The following is a 21,520-nucleotide window of genomic DNA, read 5'->3' on the forward strand; positions in this document are numbered from 1 at the left end:
GGATCTGTTACCCAGAATCCTTTGCAAACCTCAAAATGTGGCCAAACCCCTCTCCCCCCCCCCCATTTTCCTCACATTTCGGTGACAGAAAGTTCTGGAGTCTGAGAGGAGCCACAAATTTCCTTCCACCCAGATTTCCCCAAAGTCTACTGATAAAAATGGTTCCTCACTTCTGTGGGTAGGCCTAGTGGCCGCAAAAGGAAATGGCCCAAACCACTATCTGGACACATCAAAATGATCAAATACAAAACTGCCTGGTTTATTGGGGAAGGGGGGGAGGAGGAGATGGGGGTTCGCACCTGCGTTTTTGGTCCTGGGCTCAGCAGCCATCTAGGGAAACCTACCAAACCCAGACATTTCTGAAAACTAGACACCCGAGGGAGTCCAGGGAGGTGTGACCTGCGTGGATCCCCCAGTGTTTTCTTACCCAGAAACCTCAGCAAACCTCAAGTTTATCATAAAAAAATGTGTATATATAAAAAAAAAAAATAATTCCCACATTTCTGTGAGGGATCACTGCACCGGGACAAATTTCCTACATCCCAATGTTCCCCTCAGTCTCCTGGTAAAAATTATACCTCACTTGTGTAGGTGGGCCAAGTGCCTGTGACATGGAAGAGCCAAAAACATGTCAAAATTGAGGGGGAACCAAAGCAGGTCCAAAAGTGCAGTTTGAAAAAAATTGATATTTTAGGCTGACAAGTGCAGCAGAATTTTTATCGGTATAGATGACAATACTGAGTGGTAGGAATTTTGTGGATTCCTGCAGATTCCGGAAGGTTCCCTCAGACAAATGTGGGGAAAATGTGTGATTTCCAGCAACGTTGGAGGTTTGCAGGACATTGGGGGTAAGAAAATCGTGCGGGTGCATGTGAAGCACACCACCCTGGACTCACCCAGATGTTTGGTTTTCAGATGTGTCTAGGTCTTGTGGATTTTTCTACATGGTAGTGTCCCAAAGTAATACAAAGTGCAGCCCTCACCATTCCAAGTGGGACGATTTTGAGAGTTAGCTAAGCTGTCATGGCCCAAATGTAAAACCAAAACCCAAAATAATAAAATGTCCTCTTGCTTGCCATGGGATAAGATGTTTTAGTGTGCACGGGGAGAGCTGAAAGACTGATACCCCCTTCAGTTGGGGTGGGGCCATAACCATGCCCATACTGGTTGGTATCCACCACCCCACTGTATTTTTTTTTTTTTTTAATTCTCTGGCATCTAGTACACTTCTGCCTCCCCCGGGGTGTGGATTGGGGGTAATTGCCCCATCTGCCCACTGGTGGGCAGAACAACTTTGGCCCCATTTATTTGGGGTGGGGGTATGGCCATACCCCCACCCTCTTATTTGGAGAAAAAAAATCTTCCCTGGTCGGCTTTCTGCCCCACTTGGGAGCAGATGGGCCTTCCAAAAATAGGCCGATCAGCCCCCAAGGGGGGCCGATATGGCCAACTGTAATGTGTCCCCATGGGGAGCAACCCTGGCCCGAGGGGCTGCCCCCGCCCCCCAAAAAACAAAACACACACATACACCAATCCATTAACTTAAACTTAAAAGTTGACAAAATACAACCCACTATTTGGTAAAACTCATCAACTTTAGTCTACATTTTTTTTCCATCAATTCCTGCCAATAACAATAATGCGGTAAATAAGATGGTTAAAGCCTGAAACTAAATTAACAAAACTGACTTGACAAATTCTAGAGAGGTCTCACCCTCAATCATGAAAGATCCTATATAAACAGTAGGCAAATACTGATTGGTTAAGAGCTGCAGTTAATGAGTTGGCTCCATCTAAAACTATTAAAAAATACAGAAGTAGGTAGTCAGCTCCTTGGTTTTCTCCTCAGCTTAAGGAATCAAAACAGAATGCAAGAAAAAAATACGGAGAAGGAAATAACTCGAAGAAAAGGCTAGATACAATCATCTTATTCAAGAATATAAGAAACTATCATTGAGAAAACTAAATATTTCTCGGACAAACTTACAGAGCAAAGAACTCCAACATGAGAACTTTTTAAAACAGTCCAGGTCCTGTGCTGCTCATCATTAGCCGCACAAGCCCCCCTTGTCAACGTTTCTGTGATAATCTATCGGAATGTTTTAAAAATAAAGCAGAGGAAATATATGTCAAACTAAACTTTAGTGGTAGGGCCATATTTTTAGCATCTGGTGCCACCAATGTAGCCCCCAGAAAAAAAAACTAATTTCCTCCTCTTACAGAGGAAAAAGTAATCAAACTTTTAGGCCAAACATAGTCAGGAGCGCCACACAACCAGTGTCCTCAAAAGATTGCTCACAACATAGCAGGAACAGCTGCTCCTTCCCTCACTATGCTCCTAAAAACTATCAACTCAAACGTTTCCTAGCGAGTTGAAAACAGCCTCTATCCTTCCATTGTTGAAAAAGCCTTCGCTAGATCCAAAAGCGGTAAAGAACTACCACCCTATAACCCGTCTACCCTGTCCAGGAAAGATTCTGGTGAAACATATAAATACTGCACTCAATTTTTTATTTTTGTTTAAGAAGAGAATGAAATTCTATACTCCGCACAATATGGGTTTAGACCAAATCATACTACAGTGTCAGCCCTGGTAGTAAAGACAAAGCAGCTGCTAAGTATATTGGGTTGAAAGGCAGCGATGATTCTGTTGGATCTATCAGCTGCCTTTGATAATGTGAACCATGTGTTCATGCTGGAATGCTTGGTGGATATTGGAATCAAAGGCTTGGCCCTTGAACAGTTTTGCCCGTTTCTTTCAGACAGCAAGCAATCAGTTGCCCTGCAGGACTTTGCATCTAAGTCCTTCTCATCGCCTTGTGGTGTTCCCGAGGGCTCATCACTGAGCTCTACACTCTTGAATAATTACGTGCCTCTTTTGACAAGACTGATATGTTCTTCTGGTCCTGCCCATGTGGCCTATGCTGATGATACACAAATTGTGTCCATCTCAAATGATGTTGGTGAGACTGCAAACTGCATTAACAACTATGTGGGTGCAATTGTACAATGGATGATCAAAAATAGTCTTATGTTGAACTCTGACAAAACAGAGGTTCTCATGTTTGGCAAAGACACAACTTTTAGGAACCAATCCTGGTGGCCTCAGATGCTTGGTCCTCTTCCCATCCAGGTATCTTTGGTCAGGAATCTGGGAATCATTTTTGATCCCAGTCGCTTTCAATACACAAATTAACAAACATACTTCTTAATATTTACTGTTGCGCATCTTAAAGAAAGTTCTCCCTTCTATTCCATACTAACTGTAGAAATCAGTGGTCACTGCCTTAATTCTGTCTAGGCTGGACTATTGTAATGCAGCTCCACTGCTACTGAAATTTCCTAAGTTTAAGCCAGTCTCGAAAGCATTACTTGAGCTCCATTGGCTCCCTTTGAGGAAAAAAAAAGTGATATTCAAGGCCTTGTGTGGCACATAAGACTTTGTATGGCGAAGGCCCAGGCTAATTGAAAATAAATCTCTCCTGTTATACTCCCAGAAGAACCTTAAGCTCGGCAAATTCTAGGATAGTCAATATCATCAAAATCAGAAGACAGAGCTGGGAAGGAAGGAGCTTCATCCATATCACATATCCACTGTGGAATAACTTGCCTTACTAACGCTCATCCTAACCTTTCCAGTTTCAGAGGTTCAGGAAACATCTTAAAACATGGTTATTCTCCTATGTGGTGTGATTAGCCATAGACCCTTCTTTGTGGTAAATTATTTGCTTATGTTTGTTCACTTCCTAATGTAGTCGAATTCGGCTTTCACGCTATATAAAATAATTAAACATTTCTGTGGAGCAGGGACCAAGCACTGACTGATTCAACATAATCACTGCCCGTCCACTGCTCCAGGCATGATTGAGAGTGCCAGGCAAACAGAAGGCAGCAGACTTGAGAGTGTAACCCCATGTGTAATGCAGATAAGGGGAACAGAACTGTACTTAATCTAGGGTTCAGGAAACGTGAACTCACTTTTCGCAGCATGCCAGCGCTACTGGTAAGTCACGGAGCTGAATTGGCATTTTCAAGCTCAACCTGCAAACTATTTATGAAGATCAGTGTGAATGGTGAATACGTTTCCAGCAGGACAAAAACATGCAAAGTTTTATTTTCTATAGTTAACTTTCTTTCATTTTGGCAAGTTTTTTTTTCACACTTTGCAGACTCATGTTTTATTTTCAATGATCTTGTTCTAATTATTGCCAAGCAACATTGTTTTGTTCTTATGTGTAATTTCTGAAATGATAGCCTAACACAATCATGAAGTACATCCCAATTCACCGCACTTCAATCCACACCGCCACATTCTATGCCACTGAAACTCTGTCATTGAATGAGTGAACTCTACCTCCCCACAATACTCGAACCCTCACCCGATATTCGACCCCCCCATTCACCAACATTCGACCCCCCCATTCACCAACATTCGACCCCCCCATTCACCAACATTCGACCCCCCCATTCACCAACACTCGACCCCCCCTTAACACTCGACCCCCCCTTCACCAACACTCTACCCCCCCCTTCACCAACACTCTACCCCCCCCTTCACCAACACTCTACCCCCCCCTCACCAACACTCTACCCCCCCCTTCACCAACACTCTACCCCCCCCTTCACCAACACTCTACCCCCCCCTTCACCAACACTCTACCCCCCCCTTCACCAACACTCTACCCCCCCCTTCACCAACACTCTACCCCCCCCTTCACCAACACTCTACCCCCCCCTTCACCAACACTCTACCCCCCCCTTCACCAACACTCTACCCCCCCCCCTTCACTCACCTTTACCATGCTGAACAGAAGCCACACTGGTATACAATAGGACTAAAACACACTGCCAAAGCCAATTGCTCTCGCATGAGCCAGGCCTACTGGCTTTGCCAATGATCGTATTTCGAAAGTAACTGCTGCACTTTTCTAAACTGGGTCTTCTTCTGCCACCTGCGAAAATTGAACTTTTAGCAGCTCAAGAGAAAAGCTCCAAAGACGTGCTGGGGTGGCAGGGAGAGGGGTGAACAGTGATGGAGAGCGGGAGAGAAATAAGACAAGGGCAGCAGAGCTACACAGAGTTCAAAGTGGAAGAAAGACAGTGATTGGTAATTAATGTCATGAGACAATAAAAGGGGTAGAAGTGAGGAACGTAGCAGAAACACTTCCTCCAAACTTGCAGGATCAGTGATTTTTCAAAGGCTTTCTGGAGAACAGATAATCCAACAATAAAAAAAATGAATGGTAAAAATTGTCTCACACTTAAAGCTGCTTGCGAAGCTCCTGAGAAAAACAATCTTGATGGAGGCAAAATAATCAAGGGGAAGGAAGCTGTAGAGAAAATGCAGCTGGTTTTTCTGCAGTGCTTTGGTGTATCTGTAGAATCTAAAGAAGGTAAAACCAAAATATTCCAAAACAGTCTGCAGTAAGATCAGCCAAATATAACCAGCAGTAGCTGATCAAAAAAAAAAAAAAAAAAAAATGAGTTAGATTGTAGGAAGTTGGCTCTGTATGCACTATTTCAAAGTAAGGAATAGTATGCACAGAGTCCAAGGGTTCCCCTTAGAGGTAAGATGGTGGCAAAAATAGATAATTCCAATGCTCTATTTTGTGGCAGTGTGGTCGAGCAGTAGGCTTATCAAAGGAGTAGTGTTAAGCATTTGTTGTACACAATCAATCAATCAATCAATAGTTTATTCGGTCCAAATTTGGGCCATTTAAAAGATTTAAAAAATATATACATACGTACAGTAAGATAAAAACCATAAACCAGTACACAATAAAAGGAACAATAGTAAAAAAAAGTAGGGGTCCAGTAGCTGCCTGAGAAAGATTACATAAATAGGAGGGGTGAAAGAGGTGCTCGGAATAGTCTCTGGATCTTACCCTGTACATAACCCTGAACAGTAGAATAATGATAACGTAAAAGCTGTGGTGTGGCACATCTCTATATAAAATCAGGCATTGAAACTCCAGACAGTAAAACTGGTTAAAAAATTTAAGAAGTCAGTCAGTGGTGGCTGATGCTCTAGGTTAATTAGTTTTTTGAGTTAATTAATCCAATAAATTGCATCTTGACAATTATAAAATTAAGTATAATTTTAAATTTATAAAACACTTTAGTTAAAATAACTCAATATAGCACTTATTCAGAGATACGTTTTTTTTGTGCTCAATAAGTCGCGGTTTACAATTAGAGCCCAAGGCTGATATGACAGGATGCTGATTTACTGTTTTCAAGACAGCTCTTCAAACAGTGAGTTAAAATCTAGAATAGTCCTATTACGAATTTTCCATGCTGCTGCCAGATATTTAGAAACAGCGCTGATTATCAGTATGGAAGTGTCGTATTTACATATTCTGAATAGACTGTTGCGGGATAGTGGTTGGAGTGTTCTGCACAAGGGAATAATCCACTTCCCTCGGGGACCTTTGTACAGAGGGCAGAAAAATAGGATGTGTTCAGCTGTTTCCTTGCATAAATGACAATTTATGCATTTGTCCGATGGGGAACTGTTAGTCGACCAACCAGCCGTGTAGCTATTAACCGCCAATGTCCCGTACCTGAGCTGGAGTAGTAGCGAGCGAGCACGGGCTGGTATGGGTAGATCCAGGGAGCTTTCAGGGAAGGGAACGTGTTTGACCAGCAGGAATTCAGCTGTCAGCCGACCTGACACATGTGAACCGAGAGATTCCTCGTTGATTTTTGCCCAATAATGTTCTTTGATCAGGCGTTTAGCACTGCCAGGAATCATCTCGGGGTTCTCCCAGTACTGGGATAGTCTCAGTTTGGTCCATGCCACTTTCATCTCCCTGAGCCACCGTACCTTTTCCCATCCGTGATGAGGTGGTAATAGTTCTTTAACTGCTGCCCTGTAGGGTTCAAGTTCGTCTGTTTTCCATAGTCTGACCCAATACAGGAGTGGTCTTAGATAGGCTATATCTTTGATACTATTTAAGCCCAGGTCCAGTCTGAGGGGGAGCATTGGCGTGCCCCTCCCCAGTCTAGATATGTGTCTGAGGAAGTTGTTTTCTTTGGTTTGGAGAGTATCCATCTGTCTATGTAATCCCCAAAGTTCTGCTCCATATAGGGCCGCAGCACGGATTTGTGCTTTATATATTTCAGAGATAAGGATCAGAGGGGGGCTTGTGGCAGTGCTAGCTTTGCGTCCTATTACTCCACATCTTTGGCTAATTGTTAGTGCCCCTTTCCTTATGGCTGGCTCCCAGCTGCCCTTGTCGGATAGTCTAATGCCCAAGTAGTCATATTCCATTACTCTCTCCAGGGGAGTTAAATCCATCTTTATGTTTGCGCTGAGCTTCTTGTTCGGGGCGCTGTATATCATAAGTTTGGTTTTCTTATGGTTTATGTCTAATCCATAATTTCTGCAGTAAACACCAAACTGATTTACCAAGTTTTGAATTCCCATGGGTGATTTAGACAAAAGAATAGTGTCATCTGCGTAGAGTAGGCAGGGGACTTTGGTTCCAGCCTGCTTGGGAGAATCATTTGTGCAGTTTGCTAAGTACTTGATGCAGTTGTTTATGTATAATAGGAAGAGAGTTGGGGCCAGGACGCACCCCTGTCTAACTCCCCTCTCAATAGCCACTGGTTCTGTGAGATCACCCTTCTTGCCGTTCCTGATTTGGGCGTAGGTATTTTCATGTAGGCGGATAATAAGTTTCAGAAGGCCATGCGGGACACCCATATTGGCTAGCGTCAGCCATAACTGGTTTCTGGGGACCAGGTCGAACGCGGCTCTGAGATCAATAAAAACTACGTAAAGGTTACCCCTTCCTATTTCTACAGTTTTCCATTTTATTGTTAAAAATCTTAGTACCTGATCTATAGTACTGACTGCTGGTCTGAACCCTGCTTGTAGATCAGAGATGGCGTTTGTTTCTAAAATCCAGTCTTCTAGACAGGACAAAATTTGCTTTGCAAAGATTTTTTGGAAGTTGTCGAGTAAGGAGATTGGGCGATAGTTGGCAGGGTTAGAGGGGTCGCCTTTCTTAAAAATGGGGACTATCTCTGCTCCCAACCAGGAGCTCGGAACAGGTGCTCCAGCAGCTATCTCATTTGAGATGAGGTTTAGGTATGGGGCCCAAACATCTGGATTTGTCTTGTAAAGGTCTCCTGGTATTTTATCAAGGCCGGGGGCCTTTCCCCATTTCATTGAGGCAATCGCAGCCTTGGTATCTGCCAAAGTGAATTCAATTTTGGGGGTCTCGGGGGTCATGATATGGATCAGATCCCGGGAAGCAGCATCAGTGGTCCCCAGGTATAATTGGGAAAAATGGTCGGACCATTCTGCAGGGAGTATTGAGGCACCAGGCGAACGGTGTGGTTCATTGCTGGCATCAGCTACCAATTTCCAAAATTTCGTGGTGTCGTTTGTTTTAGCGGATTCCAGGAGGAGGACCCATCTTGATTCATCCCATTCCCTACGGGCTCTACCTTGTTCCTTTTTGTAGTCTTTTCTAGCTTCCCTTATATAATCCATCTGGCCACCTCTTAGGGCTCTCAGCAACTTATGCTGTGCTTCTCTGCATGCAGTGTTGAACCATCTTGCGTTAGAATTCTGTTTAGGCTCTGTTGCCGACTCTTTAGTAAGTAGAGTTTTTAAAGAGTTAAAAAACAGTGTATGGGCTGCTATAAGCCCACCACTATCTTTCGTGGGTTGAAGTATATATTCCATGTGATCCGCCAGCTGCCAGTACACTTTTGCCAAAGTGGTTATGTCAGTGTTCAGGGATTTCCATCTAACATTTCGCCTGTTGTTGGTCAGTGCGAGCTGCTGACTATAGGACTTGGGGCAGGAGGCCTCAAGTAGGGGTAGTAGGTTCCTGAGTGATAAAGTCAATGGTTCATGGTCGCTTTCCTCATGTTCTGTGATGTTCATATCGACCATGTGACCCCAAAGGCGGATGTCGAGCAAGATGTAATCAATCTGGCTCTTCTGCAACCCACGTTTAAATGTGGGGTGAAGGTTAAGATCCGAACGGGAACGGCCATTGCAAGCCCGGAGACCGTGTGCCAATGTAATGTCCATGAGCTGGTATGATAGTCTGTTGATTTTAGGTCTTTTGCTTGACACCAGCTGGGGGATGCCCCAATGAGCATCTTCATCTTTATATAGTTCCTGGGCCAGTGAGTAGGGTTCAAAAGTGGTGTTAAAATCTCCGGCAATGAGAATAAAATGAGAGGGAGATTTATCGGTGAGAAAATTGTCTAAAATAGTCAGTGCGTTGGACTCATACTTATTGCCCAGGCTCCTATTATAGATGTTAATTATTAAAAGTGGTTTCTCTATAAGGGATGGTATTGATAGACCCATTAGATCAGGGCAGCCCAAGTCAATCGGTTCAATTTGGCATTTGAGAGAACAGCTGAGCCATATTAGCAGGCCACCTGAGGGTCTCCCTGAATTCACCTTATTTGCTGGAACCCAGTAGCTTTTGTAACCGATTCTATATTTAGGCTCCAGCGCCCATGTTTCTTGGAAGAGACATACTTTATGTTTGTCTATGAATTTTCCCCATTCAGGGTTGTTCATTTTACTCTCCAACCCGGCAATGTTCCAACTGAGGATGGTATCTAAGCCATCTGGTTTGTTATGGGGAGCTTCAGCCACGGGATTCTCTCTCGGGGCTAGTGTACCGTGTGGAAGCAATATGCCCTTCTCGGTCGTGTCTAGGGTGCTTCCAGCCCCATCTAGGACAGGGGGTGGTCTAAGCCAATCAGATACCTGGAGTAGAGGTGGGTTTGCGGATTTGCTGTGATCTAGTGGGTCTGTAGCTAAATTAATCTCAATCACCCAGCGCTCCTTATCTGTTCCCCCGATATGGATTTCAGAGCTTTTAAGATAGTCTGACTGGGCGAGAGCGGGGGTTAGAGTAGACTCACTAGTGTTGCTAATGGGAGTATATTCGGCCCCACAATTGATTTGCCCTGTTTTATGAGTTTCATTTTTCCCAGCTATTGGGTAGTTTTTGTTCCAGTTGCTTGAACCTCGGGAATTAAGAAAAGTCATGTGTGATAGTCAATCGTTTTCGGAGAGTGTGGGCGAGGCAGGATTGCAACTTGGCTGGAAATCAGTTGGCATCTGAGCCCTAGGAAAATCTCTGGATGTCATTGTCACCCCCTTGAAGCCTGGTGCAGCTTTATGGGGGTAAAAGGCCTGAAGCCTGCAAAGTGAAGTGGCCCCCCCTAGGGGGTTGAGATGGCATGCATTTAGGGAAAGCTGATCGACGAGGGAGGGCGCATTAAAATTAATAACAATACAGTCCCCAGTGCCAGGATTTTTGAGTGGGCCCACCCAACCCACCCTCCTCACCATTAATATTGAGGGTATCATATGGAATGCGAATCTAGCATGTTTATGCAACCAGTGAATAACCTTGTTTTTCAGTTCTGTGAATGATTCAGGGATGATGGACTTGAGCTTAGGGACATTCGTAATAACAAGCACGTAGGGGCAGGCTTCTGGAGGTAGATGTAAAGTTCCCATGTTGATTCCTGAGTCCCTGCGCATCCGATCTACTTGGATATTTGGGTGGGTTCTATGGGGTTTGGCGCCCGTGTTTGTGGAAGGGGCAATTTCACCAGTCCGCCTTAAGTAAGAGGAATCGCTCTTTGTGTACCACGTTTTAGGGAGATTAGCCAGACTAGGTGTAGAAAGCTTCGCTAGTTGATGTAGTGTGTCAGAGCAAGGTGGTTTTGACTTGTGGACCGTAGGTGGTGGGAGAAGGGGACTACTGGCATCATTGACAGGGGGGCCAAGGATAGGGTGTTGTCGCAAGCAGTGCAAGCCCGATGGGGAAAGGGGGATTGGCTGGCTGGGTTTAATGAGGGCATCGAGTTTCTCCTCGATGGCTAATAGACGGATTGTTATAGGATGTAGTTGTTTTAGAAGCTCATCTTTAATAAAGTCTGTGATAGAAGTAATATCCAGTTTGCCATAGTTGGTAGTTTGGGCAGGTATATGATCCTTAGGTCTGGTAGATACGGTATGGACAGAGGGGTCCAGGACACGGGCCCGTTTGTTCTTTAGATTCGTCTCCCCCCGTTTCCTTTTGCCCTTTGTGCCATGATTTGGGGAGGGTGTGGGCCTGATTGGCATAGGCTGGGTAGATCCCGAAGAATGTATGGTTCTGTCCAAGGGTTCTGCGTTGAGCGTTTGAATTGTGAGGGTGGTTGGTGCTGGTGGTTCTGCAGAGGGGGGCTGTGAAGCTGGTGAAAAGAAGGATGGGGGAGCAGTTAGACGGCGCTCGACCAGTTCAATTTCTTTTTCTAGTGCCCCTACCGCTTTTTGGAGGAAGCCGTCTAAGGTCTTATTATTGCCTGCCTCTTCCAAAGGTATCCCTCCCTTCCGTCTACCCATCTTGTTTTAGTAGGACACTCAGATCCTGCTCAAAAGTTTTGCAATCTTTTCCCTGTGAGCACTCTCCCTCTCTTTTCCTCACCCTGTTTAGCTCTGCTGAGGTTTGTGTTAGGGAGTGCTGAGATATCTAAGGGGCACGAAGGGCTGATCACCTCTGTTTGAGAAGGTGTCCGGGTGGGTAGATAGTTGTCAGCCACTGCCCAAGTCCTGCATCTGTGGAACCTGTTTAGGGCGTTAGAGTTCCGAACTGATGAAGATTTTTCTGGGAGCCTCGCTCCACCCACAGCACCATATGGTGCTTCCTTCAGGCAGCCTTTACCTATTACAAAATGTCAGGGGGGTGGCCCTGCCCTGGCTCTTCCTGGCAATGACGGGCAAGGACGGGCCCGCCCTTGGCCCGGGCTTTGCCCGGGCGCCGCCCGCGCGCGTCCCGCGCGGCGGGAGCGCGATGAGAATTTAAAGGGCTCCTGCCCTTCCAATTGGACGCTGGGTTTTGGGCTCCTGCCCCCTCCGGATTGCCTTGTTTGTTCGCGTTTTCCCGCGACGGCGGGAGCGCGATGAGAATTTAAAGGGCTCCTGCCCTTCCAATTGGACGCTGGGTTTTGGGCTCCTGCCCCCTCCGGATTGCCTTGTTTGTTCGCGCTTTCCCGCGACGGCGGGAGCGCGATGAGAATTTAAAGGGCTCCTGCCCTTCCAATTGGACGCTGGGTTTTGGGCTCCTGCCCCCTCCGGATTGCCTTGTTTGTTCGCGCTTTCCCGCGACGGCGGGAGCGCGATGAGAATTTAAAGGGCTCCTGCCCTTCCAATTGGACGCTGGGTTTTGGGCTCCTGCCCCCTCCGGATTGCCTTGTTTGTTCGCGCTTTCCCGCGACGGCGGGAGCGCGATGAGAATTTAAAGGGCTCCTGCCCTTCCAATTGGACGCTGGGTTTTGGGCTCCTGCCCCCTCCGGATTGCCTTGTTTGTTCGCGCTTTCCCGCGACGGCGGGAGCGCGATGAGAATTTAAAGGGCTCCTGCCCTTCCAATTGGACGCTGGGTTTTGGGCTCCTGCCCCCTCCGGATTGCCTTGTTTGTTCGCGCTTTCCCGCGACGGCGGGAGCGCGATGAGAATTTAAAGGGCTCCTGCCCTTCCAATTGGACGCTGGGTTTTGGGCTCCTGCCCCCTCCGGATTGCCTTGTTTGTTCGCGCTTTCCCCTGCACTGTAGATTTTGGCCTCTAGCTCAGCCGTTGTACACATACAGGCAATAAATGAGGAACACACACTCAATGACAATTCCAGGCCAATAGGTTTTTATATAGAAAATATCTTTTCTTAGTTTATGATAAGAACCACAGGTTCAAGATTTACAAACAATACTTTAAATGAAAGGTATTTCACTTAGGAACTTTAGGAACTTTGAATTAGCAAAATAGCACATACAGTTTTCACACAAATGGCAATAAGCTATTTTAAAACTGGACACAGTGCAATTTTAAACAGTTCCTGGGGGAGGTAAGTGTTTGTTAGTTTTGCAGATAAGTAAACCCCCTACAGGGTTCAAAGTTGGGTCCAAGGTAGCCCACCTTTGGGGGTTCGGAGCAACCCCCAAAGTTACCACACCAGCAGCTCAGGGCCGGTCAGGTGCAGAGGTCAAAGTGGTGCCCAAAACGCATAGGCTTCTATGGAGAAGGGGGTGCCCCGGTTCCAGTCTGCCAGCAGGTAAGTACCCGCGTCTTCGGAGGGCAGACCAGGGGGGTTTTGTAGGGCACCGGGGGGGGGGACAAGTCCACACAGAAAGTACACCCTCAGCAGCACGGGGGCGGCCGGGTGCAATGTGCAAACAAGCGTCGGGTTTTCAATGGAAAGCAATGGGAGACCAAGGGGTCTCTTCAGCGATGCAGGCAGGCAAGGGGGGGGGGGGGGGGGGGGGGGGCTGTGGGGGGGGGGCTCCTCGGGGTAGCCACCACCTGGGCAAGGGAGAGGGCCACCTGGGGGTCGCTCCTGCACTGAAGGTCGGATCCTTCAGGTCCTGGGGGCTGCGGATGCAGTGCCTTTACCAGGTGTCGGGTCTTTGAAGCAGGCAGTCGCGGTCAGGGGGAGCCTCGTGATTCCCTCTGCAGGCGTTGCTGTGAGGGCTCAGGGAGGTCAACTCTGGCTACTCACGGTCTCGCAGTCGCCGGGGAGTCCTCCCTGAAGTGATTGTTCTCCACAAGTCGAGCCGGGGGCGTCGGGTGCAGAGTGCCAAGTCTCACGCTTCCGGCGGGAAACACGTGTCATTTCAAAGTTGCTTCTTTGTTGCAAAGTTGCAGTCTTTGGTGATCAGAGCCACTGTCCTCTGGAGTTCTTGGTCCTTCTAGATGCAGGGCAGTCCTCTGAGGCTTCAGAGGTCGCTGGTCCCTGTGGAAAGCGTCGCTGGAGCAGTGTCTTTAGAAGTGGGGAGACAGACCGGTAGAGCTGGGGCCAAAGCAGTTGGTGTCTCCGTCTTCTCTGCAGGTTTTCAGTTCAGCAGTCCTCTTCTTCTTAGGTTGCAGGAATCTGAGTTCCTAGGTTCTGGGGAGCCCTTAAATACTAAATTTAAGGGCGTGTTTAGGTCTGGGGGTTAGTAGCCAATGGCTACTAGCCCTGAGGGTGGGTACACCCTCTTTGTGCCTCCTCCTGAGGGGAGGGGGGCACATCCCTAATCCTATTGGGGGAATCCTCCATCTGCAAGATGGAGGATTTCTAAAAGTTAGTCACCTCAGCTCAGGACACCTTAGGGGCTGTCCTGACTGGCCAGTGACGACTCCTTGTTTTTCTCATTATCTCCTCCGGCCTTGCCGCCAAAAGTGGGGCCGTGGCCGGAGGGGGCGGGCAACTCCACTAGCTGGAGTGCCCTGGGGTGCTGTAACAAAGGGGGTGAGCCTTTGAGGCTCACCGCCAGGTGTTACAGTTCCTGCAGGGGGAGGTGTGAAGCACCTCCACCCAGTACAGGCTTTGTTACTAGCCACAGAGTGACAAAGGCACTCTCCCCATGTGGCCAGCAACATGTCTGGTGTGTGGCAGGCTGCTAAAACTAGTCAGCCTACACGGATAGTCGGTTAAGGTTTCAGGGGGCACCTCTAAGGTGCCCTCTGGGGTGTATGTTACAATAAAATTTACACCGGCATCAGTGTGCATTTATTGTGCTGAGAAGTTTGATATCAAACTTCCCAGTTTTCAGTGTAGCCATTATGGTGCTGTGGAGTTCGTGCATGACAGACTCCCAGACCATATACTCTTATGGCTACCCTGCACTTACAATGTCTAAGGTTTTGCTTAGACACTGTAGGGGCATAGTGCTCATGCACTTATGCCCTAACCTATGGTATAGTGCACCCTGCCTTAGGGCTGTAAGGTCTGCTAGAGGGGTGACTTATCTATACTGCATAGGCAGTGTGAGGTTGGCATGGCACCCTGAGGGGAGTGCCATGTCGACTTAGTTTTTTTATCCCCACTAGCACACACAAGCTGGCAAGCAGTGTGTCTGTGCTGAGTGAGGGGTCCCCAGGGTGGCATAAGATATGCTGCAGCCCTTAGAGACCTTCCCTGGCATCAGGGCCCTTGGTACCAGGGGTACCAGTTACAAGGGACTTACCTGGATGCCAGGGTGTGCCAATTGTGGAAACAAAAGTACAGGTTAGGGAAAGAACACTGGTGCTGGGGCCTGGTTAGCAGGCCTCAGCACACTTTCAAATCAAAACTTAGCATCAGCAAAGGCAAAAAGTCAGGGGGTAACCATGCCAAGGAGGCATTTCCTTACAGAGATTAAAAGATCTCAGCAATAAACAGTGCATGCACCGTCTTGGGCAAGAAATAAAAGTCAATCATCATCTAGAATAAGCTGCCTTTGATGAAGGGTGTTTGACAGCAAGTAAAGTATTAATTCTCCATCTAAATGTGGCGAAGACTAACCACTGAAGAGCCATACACGTAAATCATGTGATTGTATATTTGGATTTATAGATGACTGCCCTGGGAAAGCATACTCTCCGTGAATGAAGACACCAAGGAGCCTCCACTTCAAATGAAATAGATCATGTTACCAAGGTCAGCTGGCCTAACCACAGTCACTAAGATGATCTTGGACGTCTGAATGCTGATCTTCTGAAAAGACAGACTTATTTATATTGGTGGAAATGTTTAAGACTGTACTTCCACAATATTAGGAAAGCATCCTGTAGGGGCCCTTGACTAGAGAATGGTCTTTTACCATATGAGGTGGTACGCACTCTTGGTTACAGGGGTGACCAGTTCCACCAGAGGTACTGCCAAACATGTGAAAATCTTATCTACATCCTATTGGTGAAGCCCCTATTCATGACTTGTTGACAAAGTACACTTCAGAAGATCCACTATATGATTCTCCTCCTCCCCAGACAAACTGCTGACAACACAATCTGCCTTATCTGTGGCCCAGTGCCAAAGAGCTACAGCTCCATCCCAAAGAAAGAGCCCACTCTCACAGGTAAAATATTGCACAGGTAACGCAAGTCAAAATCTCTATTAACTCACCTTGGACACTAGAACGGAACACCTTGAGAGACAACTGTACAGCTACAAAAGTTAGCAAATTTACATGCAGTCCGGTCTACCTCCGAGACTACAAAGCATTGAAGTTCAGACTGTTCAGGTGCGCACCACCACGAGGGAAGAGTGTCACTATTGTCAATGGGGGTTAAGGTGAGTGAACAGACTGCTCCTGGTAAAGGCTTTTGGGCCAATGCTCCAATGGAAAGAGGTTGTTGTGAAACTCAAAATGTTTTTTTAAAAATCTGATCCCGAGGTTTGCTATAAATCAGACTCCATTGATTGTGTGATGTCAAATGAACCAGAGATGCATGTCGGCAGAAGGGACCAGGAAAACACATGAAACTATCAGATAGAATAATGGGAGTATCATTCTAGCCTCTTGAATGGGACACAGAAAACTGAGTCACTTTCATCTCCTGAATCTGTGAGCAGATGGGAAGCTTTCATCTGGCAAGTGTCTCATACGGTGCTGATTTAACCCAATCAATTCACTTGGTGCCAAGTGCGAATTTTCCCCACTATCAAAAAGTCCAGGTTGTGGAAAGTTCTGAATGTATTTTCTAAAGTTTTCTACTGTGTGTGCGAGGAATTCCCCTTCAGAAGTCAATCACCCAAGTACGGATAACATGGATTGTCTTGTGGAAATGGACTGCCACCAAGGCTAGCGTTTTTGTGAATGTCATTGATGCGAAGTGAAGCCAAGTAGCAGGACCTCTTACCACAAAAGAAGATCTCCTACCATTTATAGCAGACACTATATGCAGTTTTAGTACTGGAAAAGAAAGTGTCCTGAAAATCCCACAGCACCAACCAGTCTTGCGACTAAAGTACAGTAAAAATATGAGTGAGCACCACTCTTCTGAACTTCTTGAGAAACCCATTTAGGAGATGAGATCCAGTAAACAAGTCCCCCCCACTTTTGGGGATGACAAAATACCTAGTCACATCTCTCACCACTCTGAATTAAAGAAAATCTGCCATCACACCCTTGGCTAACAAGGAGAGCGCCTCCTTCAAGTTGTTTTTGTTGGGGTGAGGGGAAAAGAATAGGAACGGAGGGAGGCATCCCTGTAGAAGGCAGAGAATAAGCATGCTGGATCACCCGAAGACCCTACTGATCCATTTCTAGTATAAAGGGCATGAGTTAAGCCAGTCTGCTTAGTAGTACTTCGAGCAGGAGTGAAAGATGAGGTAATCAGACTTTATTCTTTGCAACCTCTCCACTGTCTATAGGATCTTTGTGGTAATGATGTTTGCATTTGCGGTCTGCCAGTATGGTGGTTAAAGCCTCTAAACCTTCTGTACTGTTGATGGAATCATCTGGTAGGTAAAGCTATCAAGGATGAGCAGCAGCTTCACTCTCTAACTCTTTCAAGGAAAGTATCAACCTTCTGACAATCTTGGTTTGTCAAGTGGCACAGAAACTGGGACTAGACATGCTCATACAAACCTGTTGGCTTCATCCATAAATGTCTCCTAATGATCAATGAACCCATAGTGAATTTAAAACAGACTGCCTAGCATGCTTGAGATCATCCATTCCTGACAATACTATAAATGATTTCCTCCTGCCATCAGGCAGATGACCGGTAAACAAAGATGCCAGATTGATTAATATAATAGGCTAAAAAACAAGTTATTTACCTTTGGCAGTACTTTTTCAAGTATAGACTCAATATAACTGCAGATTCCTCACCTTAGATTAGAATATTCCCCAGGTTGAAGACTGGATTTAGAAAACCTTGAGCACTACCTCTGCACTGGTAGGGGGGGCATTGATCGGCTCCATGTCAGGAGTGACATGTTGTGGTGCCCACCCCAGCATCAGTTTCTTTCATGATTATTTCTGCACCAAAAATGTATAGTCACGTCTGAATGATAGTTTGACCAGTGTGCAGAATCTATAGGATGTTGGGGTGAAGAAAACCAGTAGAATGGGGGAGGGTGGAAGGTCAGAGGAATCTGCAGTTAGTTGGAGTCTCAACCAGGAAAAAGCTTTACCGAAGGTAACTTGTTCTTCTGATAGAGACTTCTAACTACAGGTTCCCTACCTTAGAACAGATTCCCAAGCAATGCCACCCCTGTCCCTCCCAGAGGTGGGTCTGCAAACTGGCTCAAACCACAAAATCCTGGGGGACCAAATGCCCATCTCAATGGACCAAACTGTCCAAGTAGTAGTGCCTTGTGAACGTGTGGAAAGATGCCCATGTAGCTGCTTGGCAGACATCCAGAAGAGGTACCCTGCATGCTAACGCAGTAGCAGCAGCCTTGGACCTGGTGGAACTGGTGGTATGGGCTTGCACACCCTTAGAAAGCTGCTAGTGTGTATATATAAATGCACAGTACAAACCATGGGGAGATGGTTATCTTCTGCACTGCCTTTGCCTCTTTTCGCTCCTGTGAATCTGATAAAGTATTGATTGTCCACTCAGTCATTTTTTGTATAATCGATGTAAAAGGACAGAGCCCTTTAAGGATCCAGATGATAGCGCCTTAGAAGGTGAAGTGAAAAAGGTAAACAACAAGATGCTTTGGCTGACCTGGAAAGGGGTCACCACCTTCAGTGGGAGGGAGGCTAAATTCTGAAAAAACAGTTTGTCCAGGTAGAAGCTGGTGTGCAGAGGGCTAAACTGAAAGTGCTTGAAGCTCACTGACCCTCTTAGCCGATATAATGACCACCAAGACCACAGTCTTAAGAGTCAGAAGTTTTTGCGGGCAGCTATGTAGGGGTTCGAATGTGGAGCCCATGAGAAACATTGGCATAAAAAAAACTGTGGCATGATGGAAGAGAAGGTAACAAACACTCAGGAAACCATGTCGCAAAAGGGGAGTTAAACACAGATTGCTGCAACAGCAACCAAAAGAAAGCGTTTATGGCCAAAAGATAACCTGTAACAGGCGCAAGGCCTTGTCAGACTAATGACAGCACTAGAAATAACATATCCACTAAGGGGGCAGAAAGTGGGTCCAAATTACGAGAGGAGTACAATGTCAAAAATGTGTCCCAACAGCATACGTATACGGTGTTTGGGATGCCTGGCTACCAAAATGGCTTCAAAATGTTATCAACTGTCACCATTCAATCCCCAATGCTGAAGGTGTATTATGCGCAGATTCAGGGGCAGGATGCTGCTCTGTTGTTGTGCCAGGAGATCCTCCTAAAGGGGCAGCTTGATCAAAGGACAGATGCTCAGGAATTCAGGATACCAAGCTCTCCTTGCCCAATCAGAAGCCACTAAGATGACTTGGGCTCGGTCAATCCTAATTTTTTTTCCAAGAACTCCAGCAGGAGCAGTGTTGACCACTCTTCTGGTTAGTTGTTTTCGACACTCCAGCAGGCAGAAGTGCCGACATTGTGCATTCTCTGAGGTAGGAAACAGATTGAGCCAAGGTTCTCCCCATTCTCTTAAGAGACCATGAGCCACCTCTTGAAGTAGACACCATTTGTGATCGACAAAGCATTGACTGCTGAGTTTGTCTGCCCTGGCATTCAGAGATCCCAAGACGTGCTGTATGACTAAGAAGATGTTCTGTTGAATGGTGCAGGACCTCTTGGCACGGAGTTCACAACCCCACTTCACCCTGCCTGCTGCAATACCACATGATACCACATGAAGGGGGTGTTGTCCACGAACACCTGAACCGACTTTTCTTTGATGGACGGGGGGGCGGGAGGCTATCATTGCCAACCAAATTGCCCTTATCTCCAAAAGATTTATCCCTAGTGGGATCTCAACTCCATATCAGAGTCCTCTGCTGCCACTGCTCCCAACTGGTTACCCCAACCCGGAAGTGATGTGTCTGTCACAACTGTCAGCTCTGGGTGAGGAAGGCAGAGGAGTCTGCCACTAGTCCAATTGCGGTTTAACAACCACCACTGCAGATCTTTCACAATTTCCTCTGAAATTTCATACCAGGCTGGCAAGATTTCCCTTGTGTTGTGCCCACTGTGACTTCAGATCCGATTGCAGAACCAGTATATGCCACAGAGCGTTCATCAGTAGGTTGAAGGAGGCATCAGTCCCAGCAGCTTCAGTCAGTCTCACTGTGATCAAAGACTGAGGTTGAAACACTGAGATCATAGTCCGAATGTCCTAGACTCTCCACGCCTGAGGTAGACACGTAACAATACCTTGCCCGGAATGGCTTTGATGCAAAGGAGAGTCTGAAAGGCAGTCAGATGGGATTTCGGCACATTGACAGTAAACCCCATCAAGTGCAAGAGGCTTACCAAAGCCTGTATCTTTGTGAACCTTGCTTGGAGTGAGCTTGCCTTCGTCAGACAGTTGTCAAGGTAGAGGAACCCTGCGACCCCTGAATTATGCAGGTATGCTACAACCACCGCCATCACTTTGGTGAACACCCGAGGGGCACTGGTGAGGCCAAAGGGGAGCATAGTAAACTGGTAATGCTCTGGGCCTACCGTGAACCGTAGGTAACTCCTACGGGCTTGCAGGATGGTAATGTGGAAATATGTATCCTGGAGATCCAACGCTACCATCCAGTCTCTAGGATCCAGGGAAGACAGAACCTTAGCCAAAGCAAGCATCCTGGATGTCTCTTTCCGTAAAAAAAAAAAGCATTGAGAGGGTGAAGACTATGATAGGACAAAGGCCTTCATCCTTCTTAGGCACCTGAAAGTAGCAGTAACAGAAACCACATCCCTACTTCTAATTCTGGTACTCTCTCAATGGTGCCTTTGGCCAACAGAGCCTTCACTTTCTGAGTAAAAAGGGATGGTCCTCCATCAACCATGCTGAGGATGGGGCCAAGGGCGGTGGACTCTCCAGGAAGGGTAGAGCATAACCCTTCTGAACTATCTGTAGCACCTGCCTTTCCGACTTGTCAGAAGTTATAATTGACATTGGAACAAATAGTGCCTGATCCTGCTACCAATGGGATGGGTGTGCTGCATGGAGAACCCCCCCCTAAAGGGGTTCGGAGACTGAGGCAGCCAGAGATGCAGGGGGACTGGACCGTATGCTCGGTGTGGGTCCCGTTTCGTCTTTAGGATCCATGTCCTGGGCCTTGAAAGGACTGGGAAGCTTGCTGGCCTAGGGGATGAGATGGGCACTGTGGACACCCATGGGAGCCTCAACCATGGCCATGGAAGGGACGAAAGGATTGTTGCTGGTGGTAGGAGCCCAGGGAGAGGTCTAACGATCTGGCGCAGACTCAACTTGGCTTGGCTTGAGCATCATGTTAGCCTTGTTGCCAAAGAGGCAGGAGCCGTCAAAGGGCATGTCTACCAAAGATGATTGGATATCCCCTGAAATCCCAAAGGACCACAATGAGGCATGGAGGCGTTGTGCCACTGTAAAGACCATGGCCCTGCCTAGTGAATCAGTAGCGTCCAGTCCACAACGAAAGAAGAACTTCACTGCATCCCTACCATCAGCCAATGAATGGTTCAGGCTGGCCCAGCTCTCCTCGGGAACCATGGGCACAAGAGTATTGGCCCAAGAGATATGAAGTGTTCATATACAGAAAAAGTCAACAGTGGTATAGGTGTGGCACATATCCCTACCCTTGAGCAACACTCAAATTAAAAATTGGAGTTCAAACACTTACACATCCATTGCCACAATGTGCCTAAGCGTGATCCCAGA

General features: G+C 46.8%; 1 protein-coding gene across 2 annotated transcripts in view; it reads right to left on the reverse strand.

Annotated features, from left to right (window-relative positions):
- RCOR1 (REST corepressor 1) overlaps positions 1 to 21,520 on the reverse strand; it is a 666,190-nt gene that overhangs the window by 289,522 nt on the left and 355,148 nt on the right. The window lies entirely within an intron of this gene.

This window comes from Pleurodeles waltl, chromosome 9, assembly GCF_031143425.1.
Source record: "Pleurodeles waltl isolate 20211129_DDA chromosome 9, aPleWal1.hap1.20221129, whole genome shotgun sequence".
Classification (NCBI taxonomy): domain Eukaryota; kingdom Metazoa; phylum Chordata; class Amphibia; order Caudata; family Salamandridae; genus Pleurodeles; species Pleurodeles waltl.